We start from the raw sequence: 7,250 nt of genomic DNA, 5'->3' as shown, positions 1-7,250 counted from the left end.
AGATGTGTATAAATGTAATGTGTGTATGTGTGTTCTACTATTTCTAGTCAAAACTTCCTGAAATTGAAATCAGTCTTTCTTAATTTTAATCGACTGTGTCTTGTCTTCAGCGAGTATCCTACGCTCCTTCAGTTTCTTATAGATTTCAATATTTCCCATTCCTGCATCTTTAAGCTCAGACCGTAAGATTGTGTCGTCCTTTGAGAGCTTTGCAGGTAAAGAGTGGAATATATGCCTATTTGTTGAAGTGAACGATGCAATATCGTTCACAACTTAATTTTTAATTAGCGAAGTGCATAAGCAGATTGCTTTAATTAATGGCCTGTGATAGCGTATTCTTTTTGTGTAGGTGTATATAACCCATTAAGAAGTTCGTGTTTCGTTCCAAAGGGTGAATGTGGGCCTGAGATTATGTATGACGTCAGCATGTGAAAATGATAATAATAATAATAATAATAATAATAATAATAATAATAATAATAATAGTAGATGGATTTATATAGCGTAAATGAAATACCATATTAAATGCAAGAATGTTATCATTGAAGCTTGTGCAGGACAATTGCTTTATACACTTTAATTTAAAAAAAATAATATACAGATTGAATCGTGTTTTGATTTATTTTCAAAAGTATACCAAGAGTTTTTGAAAAATGTTTATGTCTGAAACTTCTAGTTTGGAAACATTATGAATATATCATGCAAATAATTATTTTGTACCCAGGAAAATTGAATTAATCATTTAAATGATTGATTATTTACGTTAAAAACCAAAGAAACGAAGAAAATACCAGCGTAGTGCCACGCGCTTGAGAAATATCTGGCTTCGAGACTACTTCTATTGTCGTCGTAAAAGCATTGAAATTGTATTCCTCTTGAACGTACATGTTATGCCTTACATTCAAAAGAAAACAGCCAGGTCATATATTTTGACTTAAAGTACCTTTCATATTTTATAAATAGAATAATTTATTTGAATTAACGTTTCGATTCATTATTTCAGCTAAATTAGCTTCTCGTTAACGTCGAGATATTGCTCTACTTTAAAAGAAGGTTAGTAAACATCAAGACCTTTTTTCTGCAAACTCTATAAAGAATACAGTGAATTTGGCATCTTGTTCTTTTTACATTATATTTTTTGATGTTGATTTATGTTTTTGCTGTTCGTAAGGCAGTTCTATGTAGTATGTATACGACAGTTTAGGAACTTTTTAATTTATTTCTTACTTTAGGCCTAGATAAGTTTCACCAATCTTTCTAATAAGAAATCAAATAACTTTTAATGAGAATAAATGATAATTAATCTTATTTGATTCAATACAAATAAGTGAACAAATTCCTATTCAATGCGCTATTCAATAACAATAGGAATACTTTTCCTATTAAAAATGCTATTGTAATTTTTATATTTCCAATAAAACATTTTATAGGAGTAACTGATAGAAATTCAAATAGGACTAAATAGGAATAATTCTTACAGGATTCAATTAAATTTCTTATTTGATTCAATTTCATACCACTGATTCAAAATTAAAACATTCCAATACAACTGAAATTGGAATAAGTATAAGAATTCATATAAGAGTCAGTAACAATCACTAATATGAATTTATATATTACATTAAATAGAAATAAGTTATATAAATTCTTATTGGATTTAATAAGGTTTCTAATAAGAAATCCAATAACTTTTAATGAGAATAAATGGTAGGAAATCTTATTTGATTCAATGGCAATAAGTGAACAAATTCCTATTAGTTTTCAATAAAAATTTAAATGGTTGGCCTATTTTATAAGAATAAAACGAACATAAATCGTATTCAGATTTTATAAAATTTCTTATAAAAAGTTATATTTATAATAAGTAAAATTATTTCCTCTTGGATTCGCTAAGGTTCCCAATAAGAAATCAAGTAGAATATAATTATAATAAAATAAGAAATCCTATTTAATATTGTTAATTAAAAATAAAATGAAAGAATATAATCTTATACCTGTAAAACAAGAAATTATAAGTAATCTTATAAATATAGGCCTATATTAAATGTAACGGGAAAAAATAAGAATCAATAAAAGAATGGAGGTATTATAGTGATACTATAATACCTCCATGATAAAAGTGATTCACAAAAGGTTTCTACAGGATTAAAAGGGTTCTCCTGGGGTATTACTTTTTTTTACTAATTTTAATATTCTCGTATGAATAATAATATAAGACATTTAAAAGTATCATGACAATTACCACATACATGCAAGTGGACTATGTAATCATTCAAGCAGAAATATTTGTTATGTAACTTCTACTGTATGTCCAGAGAGACTTAAGATAAGATTCCATACTTCTGATTGGCTGTTTCCTTTGTAGCCAGTAGATCAGATCAGGAAGCTTTGTTTCAAAATCAAAAGCATGTTTACAGTGGCTGATTTGTATTGTAGCATTTCAACAGTATCCACCGTGCACACGCATTGCCGTTTAAAAAGGTAAGATATATATTAATTTCTGATGTCAGGTTCAATTAAATAAGAGAATATGCTCTATTCTGCTCTGCATTAAGCAAGGCAATCAGCACAAGCATGCATGTGTTTTTCGAAAGTAAATTCGGAAGTGTTCTATATAAATTTTACTTTGTATTCGTTTCTGTTTCAGATTATTAGGCTCTTCATAGGAGGATGAGTGTTTGATTTGATTATTATTTATGGTTTTTTTACGATTGTTATTGTTTTGAAATTAGTTTAAATTTTAGCATTTTTAGGTACAATTATTATGTAGTGTTGTATATTTATAACCAATGTTTTTTTTTTCTTGCAGTTCCCAGAAGTAAAGTGATGTGTACAGCTACAGTATCTATAGGCCTAGTAGTATTAATTATCGAATTTCTGAATGTTTCTAAAGGGAGGCCGCATAAATTAGGCAACACATTTATAACTTAATTTTAAAATGTCAAATACGTAACCAATTCATATCTTAATTTTAAAATAGAGCCTATAGCTTTGAACATAGGCCTACTGCATAATTTGATAAGATATTTGGTGTTTATTGCGATCGTGTTACATTTAATAACGTATATCATCATCTTCATCATCACCACCATCATCATCATCATCGTCATCATTATGTAACCAACAACATATACAAAATACACAATTAATTTCATATGAAAATTAAATTTATTGCTGTAATTAACTGCATATGAAATACAACAAAGTTACTTTCTATTTACATATCTGTACATCTTCATCATCTTTTTGTTATTCAAGTTAATTACATAATTGTTTCAAGATTTTTTTTATCATTATCATCATTATCTTATCTGTATTATCGAATTATTATCAACCTCTAATCCAGATCGCGGATATTAGCGACATAGCTGAGCGTTCGCCAGAGCGGTAGTGCTCCCATAAGTCCATCGTCTCCGGGTAGCCATCTTTGATGATGCCCACTGTGCTCGTGTAGCATCCTCTCTGTAAACTAGTTCCGCAGTTATCTCCACGTTCAGAGACTCATGATGAAGTAGTTTTATCATAAGATACAACTGGACCTTTGCTAAAAAATATAGAGAAATATAAAGATTACTTATTGATAATTATAATAGTTGCCATCATTTAATTAGTCGTTCATCACCATATTAGTTGTCCATCCGAGCATAACAATAAAGATAAATAAATTCCAAGTACAAGAACATTAACTAATAATAAATTAATTAAATACTTACCATGTCGACTCTTTCGATTAAGCCTAGTTGTTATGATATCCGTCGAGGTCATTGTTTGTTCTTGTTTGCTGTCCGTAAATCGACCAGTCTGTTGGTGAAAACGTGTTCCCGACTACCCATGTTGTCCACATGTACATCATCATTTATCGGATCGGCGGTGTGTTTCCAGCATTCCTCTGTAGGTAATGGAATACTGGTTCAATGCGCTCGATCGGTAATAGCGGCAAAGCCATCAACTGTTTCACCAACTTAACAGAAAAAACGAAAACATACAATACAACGCAATCACTTACCTGTGTGTGTACTAGCATCCTGAGCATAGGCACGCTGTAGACCAATCTCCTGCACCATCTTGTATACCCTCTGCAAAAATAAGCATAGATCAGTTAATTTTGACAGAAATTTTTGAAAAAATATATATATAAAAGAAACCGACTTTAAAGGTACGTACCTGCGTAAAATGGAATAAACATCCAGTCGTCGTTGCACCTGGCAAAATCCATGATGGCTTCTAGAACAGCAACGTAGTCGTTTCGGCTCCTGCCAGACATCATCACGAAAACTAATGGAACCTGTTTGATGCAACGTCCAGATGTTACGAAGCTGTGAACACTAAAAAGCTGCATGAAGGGCGCCTTTACTAACTTAGTAGCATCCACGTACCTTTTAAACTGGAACTAAAGATTGGCGATATATAAGGTCCAACTGAAAGCATTTTATTAGGTAGGACATAAATTAATGAGGTAACAGGAGTGCTCCGACAAAATTTTGATTGCCATATATTAGATTACATGCGTTTTTATTTTAACAATATATAATTTGAAAACTGTATATTTGCAATACTTTTTTTCCTTTATTTTCATCTTATTATGACTTGCTAGGAATTTTTGTCTCCACCATAATGGCAAGTTGTAATTGTCTTCATGCTGACCTAGCTGCTGGCTGCCTCTCATCAAACCTAAAGTTTATTCAAAGGTAAATTCAAGTTTTAATATTATTTAATTGCATTGTAACTCTCTGCCATACCTTTAAATTGAACATTAGAATTTTTAATTTATATTTTTTAAATGTAATCTTTTGATTTTAGGGATATTCAACATTACAGTATATAACCTTAAAAGAGGTCTATATCCCGGTTGATCATCACATTAATATCCTTAAACGAGGCCTATTCCCAGATGATATACAGATTATGTCTAAGATGTATTCATGATATACCGTACCATGCACATCCTAATAAATTATAATGTAGGCCTATATATATATATATATTCTTATTATAATAATTTATATTCTTTATATTTTTCTAAATTTATTACTCTGTTCCTGGAGAATTATTTTGAGCTCTGTTTCATTTAGGGACCACTGTTTTTATCCTTAAATGTTACTTTTAACTTCAAAATGAATAAATAAAATTAAAATATATAAAAGTATATAATATACATTACTTTTATATATATTATAACTCTTAATAATTCACTCTAAAACCAAAAAATAAAAATATAAATAAATTGGATTTAAATTATTATAAATTAAATTATAAAAAAATAACACAAATTTATAACTACTTTGCATTTGATATGTAATAAAATAATTTTTTTAATATTTTTTTACAAACAGGTGCTTTGTACGAGCTTGTAGTTATGATCAGAATATACCCAGTCAAAGGCTTGGCAAGGAAAGAAAACTCGTTCATAAAACAACATCCCAAACAATGACCGCACAGTAAGCAAACATTAGACCGTAGCGGCAGAGTCTTATCACACACAAGTTATGGGTCGATATTATAAATGATTAAATTTCAATAGAAATATATTTAACAGTTATATATACAATATACACCAGCAAATTTTTAAAGCCCTTTCAATTATTTTTTTTAAACCAAAAAATATATAGCTGTGTATACGTTACTAAACAAATTTTAATGTTTTTTAGTGACTGAGTGATAATATATGCCTATAGTTATAGTAACAATCGAATTAATTTTGTGAGTATATAAAAAAGTAATAAGGATTAGTCAAAAATTATACAAGCATGCATGTATAGCTATAAAAATATATAGCACGTCACTAAAATAATTTTAATGTTTTTTAGTGACTGAGTGATAAATGCTTTATGCCTACTGTATAGTTATAGTATCAATCGAATTAAGTTTTGCGAGTATATAAAAAAGTAATAAGAATTATTCAAAAATTGTACTTGTTAATGTTTAAGTACATGCATTTACAATATCACTAATGTAAAGTACATGTATTTGTATTATATATTTCATTTTTAATTAGTGTTATACTTGTTCATTTTAGTTCATATTTAGGTATTCTTATGTGATTTATGTGTATTGCAAATTATTTAATGAAATATGTAGCGAAATAATTTATATTATGTAATAATAATTAAGTCTTAAAATAAACAGTAATTGATTGCAATATGATTTCTTGTTTCCTTATTTCAGGTTTATTGCCTATGTATATTTCCATTGAAACCTACCACATGAATTTCCTACAGAAATTTGGATAGAAATTTCAATAGGAATGATGTACTCTGTTCTAATAAGAATTTATATTAAATGTATTTAAATTTACCTGTACTAAAGAAAATCTTATTGGATCTGTACCAATTTCTAATAAGATTATTTAGAAGTCCTGATAGCTTCCAAATTTAATATAAATTCTTATGGGATCTTGTATATTATGCCATTTATAATACAGTCCTTTAGAGTTCCCTATAGTAATTCAAATAAGAATTACAATAGAACAATCTATAGAATCCAATAGAATTTCCCAATAGAAATATTTAAAATTCTAATAAGAATACAGTATTTATAAACTATCATAAAACGTCATATAGGATCCAATAAGATATTGGGCCAATTTCCGATAAAATCTTATATAATTTCCAATAGCAAATCATATAAGAATTACATTAGAACTATGTATTTTGTTTGTTTTATTTGGTACTCACAAAGTATACATACAAAATATAAATACCAGGATTCATACAAAATATAAATCCAGGGTATTGGATCTAATAGTAATTCTTAATAGAAATATATTTAAAATTCTTATACGATCTAATAAAAATTGTAATAAGAATTCTTATAGGATCTAATAGCAATCCCTGATAGAAATATATTTAAAATTCCTATACGATCTATTAAATATTGTAATAAAAATTCTTATTGTATCTTATAGCAATTCCTAATAGAAATAAATTTAAAATTCGTATATGATCTAATAAACATTGTAATAAGAATACTTATTGGATCTTATGGCAAATCCTAATAGAAATATATTTAAAATTCTTATATTATCTAATTAGTATTGTAATAAGAATTCTTATAGGATCTTATAGCGATTCCTAATAGAAATATATTTAAAATTCCTATATGATCTAATATATATTGTAATAAGAATTCTTATTGGATCTTTAAAATTTCCAATAAAAAGTCTTATTTAACATCTTATAAGATATTGGGCCAATTTCCGAAAGAGTCTCATAGAATTTCCTATAGCAATTGAAATAAGAATTACAGTATGA

The 7,250-nt window shown here is 28.0% G+C and overlaps 1 long non-coding RNA gene across 1 annotated transcript; it reads left to right on the top strand.

Moving 5' to 3' along the window:
- The first annotated feature begins 2,369 nt into the window (after positions 1–2,369).
- Positions 2,370–6,092, top strand: LOC117124688. Its single transcript, XR_004448002.1, has 3 exons — positions 2,370–2,481; positions 2,810–4,688; positions 5,334–6,092. It is a non-coding gene; the product is annotated as an uncharacterized LOC117124688 (long non-coding RNA).
- The last annotated feature ends 1,158 nt before the right edge of the window (positions 6,093–7,250 follow it).

This window comes from Anneissia japonica, unplaced genomic scaffold (genome assembly GCF_011630105.1).
Source record: "Anneissia japonica isolate Jap-2015-1 unplaced genomic scaffold, ASM1163010v1 scaffold284709_len978187_cov192, whole genome shotgun sequence".
Lineage (NCBI taxonomy): Eukaryota > Metazoa > Echinodermata > Crinoidea > Comatulida > Comatulidae > Anneissia > Anneissia japonica.
This window is presented reverse-complemented; position numbering and strand designations above follow the sequence as displayed.